This window comes from Mauremys mutica, chromosome 6 (genome assembly GCF_020497125.1).
Source record: "Mauremys mutica isolate MM-2020 ecotype Southern chromosome 6, ASM2049712v1, whole genome shotgun sequence".
NCBI classification, from domain to species: Eukaryota; Metazoa; Chordata; order Testudines; family Geoemydidae; genus Mauremys; species Mauremys mutica.
The window spans coordinates 80,657,532-80,675,157 of record NC_059077.1 but is presented as its reverse complement, the minus strand read 5'-3'; the positions used below and the strand labels follow the sequence as shown (position 1 = coordinate 80,675,157).

Genomic DNA, 17,626 nt, shown 5'->3' with positions numbered 1-17,626 from the left:
CCACATTTCTGCAGTACAGAAGGGTTAAGTTTCTGATAAGTGGGTTCTCCAGTTACAACTAAGTAAAAGAAAAGCTAATACATATGCATGAATTCTTAGCAAACCCTGAGTAGTTGTGCAACTACTGTGGGGAGACAGGAATGTATAATTTTGCCTCCTGGGGATTTGTGCAACTACTCCTTCTCCCTCTCTCTCTCATCAGGAGAAGGCCACGGGGGCATGTCCTACCAAGGTACATTAACGTAGTTAGCTAGTATTCCTGTTTCATAATGAATCTTCTCTCTCCCCCACCCATTTCATACCCATTCTTCTGTCCCATCCTTTTTGGGATTATTTCACTGCCTCCTGGAGCAACTTCCACTGGCGAAATCACAGCAACGATCTTGCCTTAGGCCTCAATCCTGCAAGACAATTCATGCAGTGAGTAGGTCAGCGTGGCTCAGGGTGAGTGCAGAGATCTGCCCACACTTGTAGGATCAGAGCCAATGTCTATTAATGTATGCAGTGTGGAGCTATGCACAATCTTCCAATCTATTCCTACAGGCTTTGCCGCAATAAAAATAGACCATTCTTACCGGGCTTTATCAAAACAAAACACACAAAATCTTCTCACAATGTTGGTTACAAATTCTAGCAAGCTAAGCATACTCGTAGACTGTAATCAATCTCCACATAATCAATATGGTACATTTGCCACATTTTGGTAATGTTAAGATCCCAATTTAGCAAGATAGCTGAGCGTGTGTCAAATTTTATACATGTGAATAACTCCACTGATTTCAATAGAACTACTTACCTGAACAACTGTTTGCAGGATCAAGATCTAAAAATGCCCACAATGAAAACACAAGGCTGACTTGGTGAAGTCAATCTACGAGACTACTTAAGCAGCCCACAATACTTATTCCTTTACATCACAAGTGAAACTATACTTCAAAATTGAAACAAAGTGAAACATTTAACTGCAATAATGCTATGTATTTAATTTTTTAAGAATTTCCTGCAGATCCTTAGGATGCCAGGATTTTAATAAAACCACTTAAGGGGACAATGTCAAGTTAAATTTGACACAAACATTTAGATGTTATCAAAATCTAAAGATATAATATGTATTCCCAAGAATTTATTTTATTTGATTCCAAAGGAGTGTTTTTCTTCTTTTAAAAAGTATTCCCCGTGGAGTGTTTGCAAACCAAATACTGTACTAGCACGTAGAGAAACAATTGCCCTGCTCTCAGGGGCCAAAGGGTTAAAACTGGCAGAGTCAAGTGACTTCTGTCATCAAACATATACTGAAAGACTGTAAGCAGAGGCCTGTGAACCAAGGCTATTTAACTTTGTCCAGCTCTATACTATAAATGTTTGCTGGCATAGTAATATTGGTCAGGGGTGCAATGAGATGTGATTTGTGACTGACATAGCTATGCCACCAAAAACCCCTAAAGTGCATACAGTTTTGCCAGTATACACTGCATAAATTCTAGGAACACTTACTGGTTCAGTATATTAGTATATCTACATTGGCAAAGCACTCCAACTGTCCACCTGGTCCTTGTTTATGTTCCTTTAATTGTGTTCTTCCACAACAATGCAAATCTGGATGAACTGGACAAAACAAGAGTGGCAACCCTTATTGGCAATTTGAGGATTTATTAAAATTAGGCTAGCAAGCCTTCCCTCCTACACCATTCTCTTCAGGAGAATGGAAGAATGCAAGCCAGAAAGATATGAACCATCAGAAGAGATACAGATAAAGTTAGAAAACTGTAAGAAGTCAGAAAAAGATGCAAGTGGAGAAGGAAGCATTGGAGCTAAGGCAACATATAAGGAGAAAGGCTGAAACACAAATCTAGGATGAGTGACAAATATAGGAAGTCCTACTGAAAAGTTAAAATACTGCTAATTAAGACAACATACTGCTACATTTGTGACACATAGAAAATAGTTGATATAAAAAGGGAGATTCGACAGTCTTTCCTGTGAGAAGCTAGAAATTATGTGATACTATGAAGATAATAGACATTAAATAGCCTAATCCCACTTTTGAGGAAAATGTCCTGGCCCAAAGAAAGTTTTCAGATCCTTAAAGAAGGGATGAAAGATTTACTCACAATTCCTGAACGGCCAGAGATAGTCAGTGTGACGCTTCCCATGGGCGCACCTACCACCTGTGCTTAGCGTGAGGCAGCATCGTCTGTGCCTGACGTGGCTTCAGCTCCCCAACTTCACTGGCCGCAGGCAACAAAAGCTCTGAGCTCAGCCTACGCAGGCTCCACCGTAACGATAGGGCCGCTCAAGCCCCTGAGCCCTCCAGGCATCCCCCTGGACTGTCCAGGCCCTGTCCCAGTCTCAGGACACTCAATATTTACAGATTCACTGCTCCCAAAGGAACAGAACCCTTAATCTTACCTGTTACACCTCAGATCCCATCTCCCTTAAACACACTGCAATTAATGATGTTTACAGTAAAACAAGAAAAAGTTTATTTGACAAAGTAGAGATTCTAGTGAAAGCAAGTAGAAGTACTGGAAATAAAATGGTTGCATATAAAACATAAGTAAGTAAACCTAGAATGCATGTTAATTACTGCAAGGTCTTACAGAGCAAAAGCCCACTCAAAATCCTTACAGCACATTATAGCCAGGCTTGGCTGTGATCTTCCATTTGTGAGACAAGTCACACTCTCCTTTTACCTCTTCAGTGGAAAGACTGTTGGAGTATGGGGGAGAGGTACCCCAGTCAATCTGTTGTCTTCATTCATAAACTGGATCCCCTCACACTTTTATTTCTTCTTGTACATTTCCTCTCTTGAAGATTTCACAATCTCTTAATGAGCATTTTGGCTCCAAATACAAACTGACCTATATTGTTACACGGACAATACACAATGCCCACCCAAGGAGATAAGCATCTACTGCCTGGAAAGAACCAGTCTGAGTCATATCACCCCGTTTACCTGTCTTAATGCCAAGGCTTTGAAAACATAATTTCCAGTATAGATACATAACTCCTTAAATATTATCCATCCATACATTTTGCAATGATTATGACGACCAGTGGGCTATTGGCTCTCAGTAGAGACCTCACATGCACCCTTTGGTGAATTATTGCACCCATATTTGGCCAAGGAGATCTCTATAAAATCTGTGCCCCCCCTCCCATGCCTCTGCCAGTTGGACAAAAAGGGTCCTGGGTCACAGTCAGAAAATAAAATGAAATTTTCACAGAATTTATTGTGAAGAATATGTCCCTTTTTTTGTCCAAATTTTTCAACTAGCTCTAGCCAAAAAACCAAACAAACAGATTTAACCAACATCTGGCTCCAAAATAGCGACCACAGAAGAAAGTACCAAAAGGGCTTCCTATGAAGCAAGAACCTAGCTACAAAAGCAAACAAGCCTGGCCTAGCCAACAGTGACAAGACCAGATGCAAAGGAAGAGCTTGAAAGTTCCGCTGTACCCATGTCCATCAGTCATCCATAGTATCCAGTACACTAGGAACCAACCACACTCACATACTTCCAATCCAAGCCAAGATGTAGTTAAGCAAACACCTGACATTTAGCACAAACGATGAATTTGACATTGTTCTTCAGTTGAAGAATGTAAAGATTAGACTTTCAAATGAAGTTTCTATCTGCATCATAACATAACTTTATTTGTCAGCAGACTGCCAATACTAGAGGTAATTACTTAGGGCTAGTCTACACTTACCTGCCGGGTCGACGCGGTGAGTTTGACTTCTCGGAGTTCGAACTATCGCGTCTGATCTAGACGCGATAATTCGAACTCCGGAAGCGCTGCGGTCGACTCCGGTACTCCACCACTGCAAAAGGCGGTGGCGGAGTCGACCTTGGAGCCGCGGACTTCGATCCCGCGGCGTCTGGACGGGTAAGTAGTTCGAACTAGGGTACTTCGAGTTCAGCTACGCTATTCACATAGCTGAACTTGCGTACCCTAGTTCGACTCCCGCCCTTAGTGTAGACCTGCCCTTAGTGTATGTCACATAAATACTTGTTTAAAGTTGCCTTTGAAGTGATGCACTCTGCTGAAGTCCCTAAACATCATTGTGCTGTAATTTAATACCTATCTGCTTCAGCATCTGGCCAGCAATAGTCACAGACAATATTTGTATTGATTTTAAAAGGCATTTACCATTTTAATCCAAATATACACACACATCTATACACACACATATATAAACTTTCAGTTAGTTATATTTAACTTTCTATGCAATGTTATAATATTTTTACTTCCTCTGAAGTGTGACTGAATTGCAGATGAAAGCCATGTGGTTATTCTACACTGAAATGCACTATCAAATGCTATTTTATTTCTTTATTGTTTTAGTTACTCATTCAATTTAAAAAAATGTAATTTACTAAACCTTAGAGCTTTCAGGGCTTCTATTTATTCAGAGAGCAAAAGCAGTATCTTTTTCCATTTTGATAGCAAGTCAGCCTTCCAATAGTTTGTCAATATCCATTTTAACATTATTTGGGTTTATCTATATCGATTGATTGCTCTTAGAGCATTAGAATCTGAAAGTGAACTCACTAGAAAGTGACTAGTCTATTTTCATGAAGAAATTATTTCAGAATTTATAAATAAGTTATCTGTTACATAGGTAAAGATTTTTAAAAGATGTAACCTCACTGCTCATGAAACTATTATATTTTAACAAACTAAAAGATGCTTGTTTCTCCATATGGTTATTGGGAAATATAAACCTTATTTAAACACTCCTACTGCAGCTCCAGCTTCACTATAAAAAATGATCCATCTGAAACGTTATAAGCTGATTTTATTACATTTTTCTGGAAAGGCAAATTAGCAAATGGCTTTGGGGAGAAATGGGGGTTAAAAAATATAAATCATCAACCATTTTTATTTTGTTATATCATGTTTTGTTTAGTAATCAAGTATCAGGTCAGGGAGCAGAGCGTCATCTTATCCAGATTTGTTTTAGGATTTCAGGCATGTTTTTGCTTGTGGTGAACTGAGAGCCTTTTTTTAATCACTACGGTATGGTAAACAAATGGGATTTGAACAAATTAGAACACTTATGCAAAGATGGAGGAACATGTTACCATGCATTCCTATGAATACGTATAAATATGAATACTGTAATATGCAGTACTGTAATACCGCATCACTTTTAGGTTTTATAAGATTATTATTTACAGTTTGATCCTGTGAATGAGGAATCAGAATCCCAAAGAACAAACTAGCTTCACCCCGTATGTAGATGACTTGGAGAGTTTCATACTTAGCACTGAGACACAGTGTTACATACTGGTTTTTCTCTGCCCATCATCATAATACAGGACTCATCATAGAGAAAGTCACACTAAAGTATGCTTATAACAAGGTCAATTTCCAGATTTACGTACTTACTGTGTATTCTTTGCAGTCCCTTATTTTTATTTTAGACTAATTGAAGTAAAAAATGGCTAGCTCACTCTGCAGCATATCAAAGCTGGGTTTTTTAGACCAACTCTGAATTTAGCCATGTATTATGCATAAATGAATAAACATACATAACCTCTGATACATCAACTAAGTCCCAGTCCAGCTCCTTTATAATCCTAGTCCTAAAGAACCATGCACGACAACCAGAAAGGGAAAGAATGCAAATATAAATCTGTCAAAGACCTTTTACATCTCTGAACCCCTGTGCTACATCATGCATTGTTATTCTAACACACACCAATAGCTATAAAACATTTTCAGTCTCTTTCACTGGGAATTATAATAGGGACAATTTTTCAAAAATATAGCTGCCACTTGTGCATGCACACTTTCTGTGAATCAGAATTCGCACAGCACCATTTGTTCAGGGAAGTCATACACAACTGGACTTTGCCTGTGCAAATTCAATTATTTGTGCAAACAAAATACCTGCATGTAAGTGACTAGTATATGCAAAAACAGAAGGCACGTTGAGATCTGCCCTTAAATACTTTTGATTTTTCCCTCCCTATTTTAATCACGTTTTTCATGGGTTTTTTTCCTCCCCTTCTACTTCTGTGACCCCCACAACCAGCAGAGGAGAATTCATGGACCTATCAGGCAGCATCTGTGCCCAGGAGCATCAAACTCCTGCTGTGCACACAATTTATTTGGGACGAGGCAGCTGCAACAACTTCAGGCTTGACCCAGCTGTGGAAAAATACAGTATTAAAAGAGCCACTGCTCCAGTGGGACTGGACTCTGGGGCAGAAGAGTGCCCTAATCACTGGACTACAGAGGCACTCTCTCTCACTCTCTCTTTCTGGCCCATTGATCATTTAAATATTTATTTATCCACAGTGGAATAGTCACTGGGGCAGAGAGAAAGACTCTACAGAGCAGTGGTTAGGGCACCCATGTGGGAGGTGGGAGACCCAAAGTTCAGTCCCCGTTCACCGCCTCCTTGTCTCCCCACTTACGTGGATCTCACTCCTCCAAGACACTACTCCATAACCTATACAGCGTGACTCTAGGAGACAGATTAGCGTTTTTGGATTGCTAAACAGAGATCTGCAGCCCAGGCTTAAGCACCTATCTCCAGGGCTTAGGACAGAGCTCTCTCACCAGCATCTCCCATTGGTTCCTCACCAAGCATGCTGGCTTTTGTGGACTGCAGTCTAAGATGCCTCTCTCTCCCCATGCATTGCATAGGGAACCTAGGTGCCTAACTCTGCACCCTCACATCATGGCCAAGTGACTGGCCCCTTATAGGGAGATAGGGCCAGCCAGACTTGTGTCATAATTAATTAGCTGCTTCCCAGACTGAGAGGGTCCACTAAGGAGGGACGGGTGATCGCTTATAAAAGACCTGAGACAGATCAGTCTGGGAGTGGGCAGATTCCTGCAGAAGACCCTAAACCAGCATCTGAGAATAGTACTCAGGGGAACCAACTTGTAGGTTGGGAGGACAGGTATGGGAACAGAAGCCGGAAGGTGGATTTCAGAGAAGCCTAAAGAATAAAGGAACTTTGTTTATTTGTTTGGATTTTTTTAGTTTGGACCTTTGCTGGAAGAGGTTATGTTTGTTTGGGAGCTAGCCAGAGAGCTAAGCCAATCTCTAGCACAGACAGGTGTGAGGAGAGCTTAAGAGACCTACTTTGGAGAGGGAAATTGAGGTAAGGAATGCTGCAGTGCCACACTTTGCCAGCAGGGACCACTAAGGGAGCAGCCATGCCTCTACATCAGGGTCACATATTTCCTAGCTTCTGTAGGCCAAGGTTATTGCACACATCAGGGGATCCTTCCATCCGTTCATTTCCCCCTTCCCACCCCCAGGACCCTGTGTGCATGCCCCCTTCCCTCAATGCAAAAGGTTCTGTAGGTCCCTCTCCCTTATACCAGTCCCCATTTTGCCTCCCATGCCGGGGCTGTATGCATGCCCCTATTCCCCACCCCCTCAGTAATTTCTCCCACCACTATTCTTCTCTGTCTGTTAGATAAGTCATTCCAGGTGTCAACATGTTTTATAATAGGAGGATAGGCAGAGATGAAAGAGGAGTACGTTTATGCTGGAAGGCATTAAGCCAGTTGTTAGATCTACAGATTATGGCAGAAGTGCTTGAAGCTGCAGCTTTGCTAAAGAACTGGCTGGGAGGGACGTCATGTGCTCCCGCTTTTGGTTTTCCCTAAAATCAACAGGGTTGTGTTCACTGATATCTAGATCTTTCCCTGACATCTTGGAATTGGTTGGATGCAGCATTCAACAACTATCAGGTTACAGACAGAAAAATGGAGAAATGCTGCCAAGTGTAAGGCCTTCGCCAGCTCAGCCAATTACTCCTGGGAGAATTCTGCACCACTGTGTGCATGCAGAATTCACGTTCCCCAGACATTTCTTTGCTTCCTCACAGAAAATGATGGGGAAACAGAGGGAAGCCACAAGAGCAGTCAGGCACCCTTCTCCAACAGCACAGGTGCCTACTTTTGGGTGCCAGAGCAGCTAGAGGAGAGGTAAATCACTGCGGTGAGGACCAGGCTGGGATACCCCAGCTGACAGCTCCTACCCTGTGCTGGGCTCAGCTGCTAGTCCTGGTTGGGCTGAGGGCAAGGGAGGACAACAAGACGACGTCTTCCCCTGCAAGGAGTAGCTGGGTCAGACCCACACTCAGAAATCTCCCCAGCTGCAGGAAGCTCCGCACACACCCCATCTGCTTCTTCCCCCATCACTCCTCAGGTGCAGGGAAGGGGTTGCTGTATGGGGAGCTGCTCCCTTGTCCACCCAACCCCTGTGCATCTGGACCCCCCTCCCATACCCAGAGGCAGATTAGTTTTGTGGGGCCTTGGGCCAGAGCAAATGGAGGCCTGTCCCCACCCACCCCTCCCCCAGCACTCCTGCCGGGGAGCAGGATTGAGGCACAGGCTTCCCAGTGCGAGTGCTGGGCGGAGTGGGGCAAGCCCCAGGACCCCAACCCCAATTTCCAGGCAGACAGATCAGAGCAAATCCCACTCCCCGACAGGAGCACCCATGGGCAGGATGGAGCGCGTCAGAATATGGGCCCCTTCGACCCAGTAGCGAATCCACAACTGCCCATACCCAGACTCCCCTGCCAAACCTCAGCCCCTCTACACCCAGATCCCCCACCCCCGAGCCTCCTGCACCCAAACTCCTACCCCGCTGAGCCTCACCCCCTGAATCCAGAGCCCCCTTGCATCTGGACCCCTCCTCCACTGCTGAGCCCACATCCCTTCATCCAGACCCCCCCCCGCACTCAGATCACTCACTACTGAGCCCTCCCACAATCAAACTCCCCTGCACCTGGTTCACTCTGATGAGCTCCCCATATCTGGACCTGCACCCCACCACACCCCACTCCTCCAGCACCCGGACCTCCCCACCAAGCCCCATCCACCTTCACCTGGACCCCGCTGCAGAGTCCCATTTCCCCTGCACCCAGAACCCCACGATGAGCCCCTGTGCATCCAGATCCCCTCCATACCTAGACACTCTGCCGAGCTGCCGGCAGCCAGACTGCCCCACACAGAACCCTTCCACCCCACACTAAGCCGCTCCACAGCTGAATCTGCCAGGCTGAGCCTGCCTGCCCATATCTGGATCGGGGAGCAGGACTTGGCATGCGTATGAGCGAGACGCTGTCCTCCTCTTGCTTGCTAACTTGGTGTCATTAATTTTGCTGTAGAATAAAATGTGAAAGTGATACTTTCAAAAGTCTGAAAAGTTTCAAAAGTAGAGAAACAGACATGAATGCTTAAATGTGAGAAAGGATCTTTTTTTAACTAGGCTTGTGACCATCCTTTCTTCTATAGGCTGGAAAAGCAGGGTTTTGAGGTGGGATTTTTTAAGCTTTAATTTTCTTCTCTCTACCCACTCCCCACAGAAATATAAAAAATGCCAAGTCTGGTCTTCTTTGGGTTTACAGTTGTCTCAAAGCATGTTTAATGTGCCATGGCACAGCTTAAATGAAGGGGTATAAAGTTTGAAATTTTAAGAGACTCTCTCCAAAACATTAATCAGACACTGAAGTTAAATAGGTGTTAAGAACAAAGGCCACCATGTTTTAAGCAATTTGACTAAAAATCCATTCCCCGTTCTGCTTTTACTTTTGAGATGTCATGTCACTAGTCTCTAGTCATTACAGTGCTTATTTACACTAAGAAAATAGACATTCAATTCACTCTCAGCACAGCTCTTCTGGTGATAGCCATAGTAGAGATTTTTATATAAATGGGAATCCGTAATGGCGGTAAAAATGCTGGAAGTTACCAGAACCTTGTCTACACTAGTGCTCCTATCAGTGCAGCTGAAGCTGGCAGAAGCATAGGTGGGATTTTTTTTTCCCCCACTCTCAACGTAGACAACTTTCTAGAGTTTTCTAAGATGGAGAAGACCTGAATGTGAAACATAAATAGAAGTGTGTGTGTGTGTGTGTGTGTGTGTGTAAGAATACAGTAAAGGTCATTGATTATACCATAACATTACATACCAAGGTGGATTCTCCAACACTGTCAATTTTTAAATCAAGAGCGGATGTCTCTAAAAGATCTGCTCTAGGAATTATTTTGGGGAAGTTCTATGGCCTGTGTTATACAAGAGGTCAGAGTACATGATCACAGTGGTCTCTTCTGGCCTTAAAATCCATGAGTCTACAAAATAACAAAATAGAACACAAAACCATATCTCTTTCTTTTGTGGCACCATCTCATCATTATATATCGTCTTACGCATTTACTACTTCTTGCATTCTCTAAAAATGAATAATGAAATATTAAATCAGTCACATGAATAAGTAATTAAGGTTTAATTTAAAACTAAAAGAAAACCTTGTAAGTTTACAAATAACACAAGTGACCTTGCACCTTGAAAAATCCCCTTTAGACTCATGTAAATCACAGAACATTTTGGTTCTTATAATGATCTACATTTAAGTCTCAGTGTATAAATTATGTCAGTCAACTACGATAAATACAGCTCTCTGTCACTGTCACTTCTTATTTCAATATGTCTTTGCCCAACAAATACTGTTGAAAAAAGGATATTTTCCTTGAACATCTGAAATACTCTGTATTCTTTCATCAGAAAATATTTCATTTCCCTACATTAGACAAAAAAAGCAATGACAACAACTGCTTCTTGGAATTTCTTATTTTCTAAAGCCAACGAACAAATCATAAGAGATCTATGCATAGTATAGAATTTAAATTAGGGCTTTAAAAGCTTAAAGGGTTAACTGGTAAGCATTAGGATCAACATTAAAAGGACCTTAACTGTTAACCCCGGTGGTCGGCGGGACCCCATCTGCGACGGGCAGGTGGGACCCCAGCCACAGCCGCACCAGAGCGGCCCCAACCCCATTCCCGTCGGCAGCGGGCAGGCAGAACCACAGCCCTGTCCCGCAGCTCCTGCTACCTGGCATTGGCCCACTGGAGTGACCTCAGTTAACGATTAAGCAGTGAAATGATATAATTTTAACCGTTTAACTCGTTAACTTTTTTAACCAATATTTACATCCCTAATTTAAATAATATTCCAGAGTAATTCTCTTATGGCAGCACCATTCTCATTGATCTAAACAAGAAAAAGACTCTCTTTGGTTAAAGTATTACCTAGAGTCAATGAGTATCTGTTGATTTACACAGCACTTTCTGCAGACTATGTATGGCACATCTTAGATCTTACAGTAATTAGTCTACTTGTATTAAAGCCAAGAGTTATTTCAACACTGCATGTAATTCAAAGAACTCATTATTTTCACTAACATTGATAACAAAATATAAGCTGTGTTCTACTTTGCAATCCTCACTATAGTAAGACAAAATTCTTACTATGACAAACGTTCAAGTAAACAGGGATTGTGCAGGGAGTATGTGAGAGAGTTGAAAGGAGCAGAGCAGAGAGAGCACATGCAGCCCGCTGCAACCTCACATCATGGCCAAATGGCTCCATGCAGCTGGTACCTACTGACCATGTCTCCACAGTCTTCCCTCATAGGATTCACACAGAGAAAGCCAGTGTTTGTGCTATGGCAACTGGGGAGGGCTCCTTAGGGAAATGGCAATGGCAGGGCCAAGGCATCCAGGGGATTCACTGATTCATACAACTCTCGGGCAGTCTTTATGGCAGGGCCCATAAAAAGCCCCAGAAAAAGTTTAAAGCCACTCTCCTTTGGCAGGGGGCAGTTGTACTCATGCAACGTATTATTACTGTTCACAGACGTCTGTATAATACAACAGTTGCTTAAGCATTTTTGAAGTGACCCTTCTATTACTAGGAAACAGAAAGCAGCAACAGAGTTGGCTAAATGAAAGTAAGTCTCCACGCAAATCTTCCCTTGAATCCTTAGGTATGTCTACACTGCAATAAGACACTTTCAGTTGGCCCATGTCAGCTGATAGGCCCATGGGTCTCAGGCTGTAGAGCTATACAATTGCAGACTAAACGTCCTGGCTCAGGCTAGAGACTGGGCTCAGGGACTCCTAGATCATTAGGCCTGTTAGGCCTCTCGTTCCACAACTCCTGGCCCATCATAAATGAATAAAATCAAAAGAATAGTGGAGTCTTGACCTTTACACTACATTCTGCTGTTCCACTCAGCAATTTAGTTTTTTTCTATAGCAAGGCCACCATTTTCCAAAGTAAACACTGATTTTAACTTTTAAATGCCCAATTTGACACCTAACTAGACCTGTGTGAATAACTGATTTTTCTCTTTGCTGGCAGTTCTTAAAATTGGATCAAATGAAATGTTTTGTTTGACCTGAAACTAAATGTTATGTTTTGAAGCTTTTTTAGATTATTTTAAATAAAATTGAAGGAAATCTAAAACCAGTCTTTTTTAATTGAAAAATCAAAATATTTTATTTTTAAATTGTCAGAACAAAACATTTTGATTTTTTTTTAAATACGTAGTTTTTTGTTTGGTTGTTTTTTTTAACTGAAACAATTTGGAAAAGTCAACACAAATACAACTTAAGGCCTGATTTTGCAGCTGTATCTGTGCAAGCATATCCCTGCTGCCCCTGCATGAAACCCACTGACTTCAGCATTATTCTGCACAGAGATCCACCTGTGTGGATGCAGTTGCAGAACTGGAGCCATGGTTAGTAAATGCAGTGTAGAGACTAGGGATGTAAAAGTTTAAATGGTTAAACGGTAAGCATTAGGCTTACTGTTAACTGGACCTTAACCATTTACCCCGGTGGCAGGCCGGTTCTACGAGGCCAGCCGGAGCAACCCCAGCTGGGATGGCAGGACCCCGTCCACGCTGGGCAGGCAGGACCCCAGCCCCGTTCGTGCCGGAGCAGCCCCAGCCACGCTGAGCAGGCAGGCAGTCCCCCAGTCCCATCTGCGGTGGGCAGGCAGGACCCTAGCCCCAGCCGTGCCAGGCCAGCAGACCCTCAGCCCCTGCCTCCCGGCACTGGCCCACCGGAATGACCATGGTTAAAGGTTAACCCGTTAAACAATATAATTATAAACGTTTAACCGATTCACTTTTTTTAACCGATATTTACATCCCTAATATAGAGGACCTTGAATGAGAACAAACCAACTATGGCATCAGCGGAAACCCCTTGTAGCACTTCAATGGCAAAACCGTGCTCCTGCCACATCCCCTGCATCAAAGGAGGACCCTAAACACAGTGGGTTCCACTTTGTGGGATTAGCAGATTATGAATCTACAGAGAGGTACTATGAATTGCCTGCAGGTATTAGAGGAGTGCACTCTGATTCCTGCACCTGCAGCAATGCATTGGAAGATTTGAAGGCAAGCAGTAATCAATTTGCTACCACACACTGTCTGGTCAGAATGCCTCACCAGGGGTGGGATGACAAACAGGTGTTGAATAAACTAGGACCTCAGTAGTGGCTGTTGAGCTTCTTTGCCTGAAGCAGAGAATTCTAGCTCTCACAGGGCAAACCTATGCAAAGTTTGTTTGCTCAGGTTTTCCAGAGTGGTTAAGGATTTGCTCCAAAAGAATGGTTGCAGAAAGCTGTACACACTCAGAAGGTAAGTTTAGAACAGTGTTTTTTTAGTTGTTTTGTTTTTTAAGAACTAAAGCCATAATAGTTATTTTAGCTGGGCAGGAAGGAAAATGGCTCCTTTCACAAAGAATGAGCTTTTCAGCTCTGCTGGACACTAAGGATATGTCTACACTGCCCCAGGCGGTGGTGCTTCGGCTTTCTGCCCTGGTCCCCAACAAGTCTAATGCCTGCTCTGCTGGGCAGACCCCCTGAAACCTGCTCGCAGCCCCCCAGTGGGCCCCGAACCCCTGGTTGAGAACCACTGACATAATCCATCTGCGTGCTAGGGCAGGTACAGTCCTCCCCCACAGGATGCATTACATATTAATATCAATACATTAGATCTAAGCCAAAGTATGCACCACTGAAATTTATGATCACTGCATTATCTTGATGCAAAAGAATTATGCACTGGAGATTGCATGATGTCTAAACCTCAGAACACATTACCAAACAGCATATACCTTAGACTGACAGCACAGAAGATTTTCATTTATAATTAGCTTGAGGGCAAATAAGAACTGACAAGAAACTCTGATGTCATTTCATGCATCTTTTGTAACCTCAGCACCTCTGCAAAAAGTTGATATAAAATCTTACAACAGCTGAGACATAAAAGAATACAGAGTGGTTCTTTGAAGACATATGCAGCAAGTTTCCAAACATTAAGCATCAAATACAGGCTTGATTTCTGTTTCATATAAGAATGAGATTTTAAACAGAAGTGCTGACTTAAACACCAAGATACCACAGGTTCAGTGCCAAGCAACCTACCCCTTTTGATTAGAGGTAAACAAGTCACTTCCCTGTTCACTGAAAATGTCTCAGATTTGTATTTACCAAAACCAAGCAGCCAGCTCAAATATCCTTTACATGTTGATACTGGCAACACACCAAGAGGTTCAACTCAGCACAGCCAAACTGCTACAACAGGTGCAGCACAGACCAACAGCGTCCTCAAAAAAACAAAACCAAATAATATGGTTGTGACCAGAAGACAAACACAACAACACAAAACGTATTACTTTACCCCACCCGACCTGCCTGAGGATAGGACTCCCAGTGCAAGGTTAAACTGTGCCCTGCCCTCATTAAACCAAAGGAGCAGCCTCTCCTTTTCGCTGGGCAGCAGGAGTGGAGCTGGTGAGAGAGAGAACCAGATTTGGACTGCAGGGGTGGAGCAAGGGGCACAACAAGCCAGGGGAGGCAAACAGGGCTGGAGGGGGAAACGCTGATAAAGCTGTCAGGGAGAGACGGGAGGCGTCTCTTCCAAAGCATCTCAGGCCATGGCAGTAGTTTTGTAATGGGTCTGATAAGAGCTTAAAGCTCTCTGTTTATTTCATTTTTCTCCAGCGCTCCTGCCTTCAGTTTGTCACAGCTGGAGAAAGCCGCCGTGCCTAGGCCTTTCCTTCACTTCCCTCCCAGCCCCTCCCTGCACAATCCGATGGGGGGAAAAGTAACCCCAGGGAGGATCAGCACTTTCCCCGCTCTCCCCTTGTGACCGTGAAACGCAAGCAGAAAACCTGCCTCTTTACACGAAACAGGGACTGGAACAAAGCGGGTGTGGTTTGTCTGCAGGCTTCTGCGGGGCTCGTTTCCACACAGGTTCCCCTCTCGGGGCAGGTGCGCGTGTTCACACGCGGCGCGGACTAAGCACCCCGCGAGGCACGGCGGGGGGGGGGCCACCCCACTATCCCGCTTCTCCGCCAGGCTGGCAGTGCGAGCTCTTGCTTAGGCAACAGCAGGGAGGGAAGCGGCGGCGGCTGCTTTAGTGGGAAGGATGGTGGGGAAACGCCGAGTCCCGGGAGAACCGGAGCCGCGTTGCAAAATGCTACCTGTGAAGCAACAAACCCACGGTCCCTTCCCCCCACCCGCCAGCAACCACTTCCCAGCCACCGACCATCCCCCGGCCCTGCGCACAGATGCTGCCAGCCTCCCCGCCCCGGCAACCCTACACAATTCCCCGCGGGCCTCTAGACAGCCAACCCCCGCCACGCAACCCGGGGCCGGCCGGCGCTCCGCGGCACGGACCCCAGCCCAAATCCTGCAACCGCAGAGGCCGCTCACTCAGCCCGCAGGCGGCGGCGGCGGCTGCTCCGCGTCCCCCCGGCGCTGCAAAGAGCTCGGCCAGGCAACCGTCGGCGTGCAACGAGCACGGGCTAAAGCTCCTACCTGCAAGGCTGCAACTCCTTCGCTCGCGCTCCGCGTCCCAGGGCCGCCTCCCGCTGCTCTGCGTGCAGCTGCCGAGGCGCCTGCAACAGGGGGCAGCAGCAGCAGGAGGAGTTGGTGCCAGTGTGTAACAAGTTTGGGTTGCCCCGCAGTATGGCGGCTGCTGCTGGAGGGGGAGGAGGAGGGAGCTCAAGGCAGCAGCCTGAGGGCTTGTTGCCCTGCCGAGAGCAGCACCAGGGGGAGGGGATGCTGGGGGTTGTGACTTGGAGGGAGGGGAGGTGGAGGCAGCCCGGGCTCAAGCTGTGACAAGCGAGGAAGATTTTGATAGTTGTTTTCAGAAGGAGATTTTGGTCAATGGCTCGGGGAAGCAGGCACAGAAAAACCTGCCAGCCCCGGGCTGGGGGAGGGGAGAGCACTTGCAAACGCTGCCTCAAAATGATGATGGAGTGTTAGCTGCAAATCCGGGGCGGGAGGGATTCAGAGGTGTTTGTCCACAGAAACCATGCTACATTTCCATACGCTGCTGCTGGTACCTGTATCTGTAAGCACTGAGGGAGAGGAAGACCTTTCTCTTCAAAATACCAAGGCTGGAAATGGAAACTTCCAGAGCGGAAGGTTTTTCATTTGTAACAGACGTTATTTCTCATTTGTGTGCCATTTTATCTGGCTTTGAATCATAAACCTGGGTGTCTTAATTCTCTCTCACACACACACACACTGTATAATAACCTGGCTAACCCAGGCAAGATTGCTCCTGCTGAATATTCACAAGTGCCCTGACTACTGTGTCATCTCCTGTATATAGAATGAAGTTATGTAGCTGAGACACACTAGTGTGTGTGTGGGGGGGGAGGTAATACTGAACAAGAAAGGAACTGTCAAACACACTAAAGATTGCCTAGGTGTTGGGCGACCACAGTGACTAGATGTCATAGACGAACCAGTAGCCAAGGCTTACTTTTCACAGGTACTTTATGGATGTAATTTCATTTGGTGTCAATGGGACTATTCCGGAAGCACACGCATGGTAGTTTTAGATTAATTCCCTTCTCACATCATCTAGGCCAGGGGTTCTCAGCCTTTGCAGACTGCTGTACTCCCTTCAGGAGTCTGATTTATCTTGCATACCCCAAGTTTTATGTCACTTCAAAACTATTTGCTTACAAAATCAGACATAAAAATACAAGTGTCACAACACACTATTACTGAAAAAATGCTACTTTATCATTTTTACCATATAATTATAAAATAAATCAATTGGAATATAATACTGTACATACATTTCAGTGTATAGGATACAGAGCAGTATAAGCAAGTCATTTTATGTATGAAATTTTAGTTTAGTAATGATTTCGCTGGTGCTTTTTATGTAGCCTGTTGTAAAACTAGATAAGTTTATATACCCCCTGGAAGACCTCTGCGTACCCCTGTTTGAGAATCACTGATCTAGGCACCTACTGTGCAACACTGACTTTCTCCTACAGTGACTGCACTCTCCTGCTCCCTTGTCAAAGGATAATACCACAATGGGAGGCTTAAAGTTGGTTTGACCAACAATAAGCTCCAGGTGAGACAGCAAGGCATGCTGTTCCCTGGCACTAGCATGACAGAGCAGCAGTGAGTGGAATGGCTTTTGCTATCTTTTTAGCTATTTTCAATAGTCATTTTTCTACTTCTGTGCTTCCTTATATGCTATTAAAAGGAAAGGGAGTATCCATTTTTCAACCAGAATGCAGCCACCCTTGATGAAAAAGATGGTAATTGCATACAATAAGTCAACCGATCATTTATTATTTGGTTGTGTACCACTTGAGGGTACCTTAATGTACTTATATTGAAAAAATAGATTTGGTACCTTCAGAAACCTATCAAGCTGCACACTAGCTACCTATGTAATCATCTGATGTTATTTCATTACCTTTATCCTCACTTCCCCTTTGCTCCTTTTTATTTGTCACACACACCTTC

The 17,626-nt window shown here is 44.4% G+C and overlaps 1 protein-coding gene across 1 annotated transcript in view; it reads right to left on the bottom strand.

Moving 5' to 3' along the window:
- The window catches only part of SEMA4D (semaphorin 4D), a 125,420-nt gene extending 109,695 nt beyond the window's left edge, over positions 1–15,725 (bottom strand). The window contains exon 1 of the mRNA XM_045020449.1: positions 15,662–15,725. The gene's annotated coding sequence lies outside the window, so the exon portion shown is untranslated. The remainder of the gene's footprint in view (positions 1–15,661) is intronic.
- Between the last annotated feature and the right edge of the window lie 1,901 nt (positions 15,726–17,626).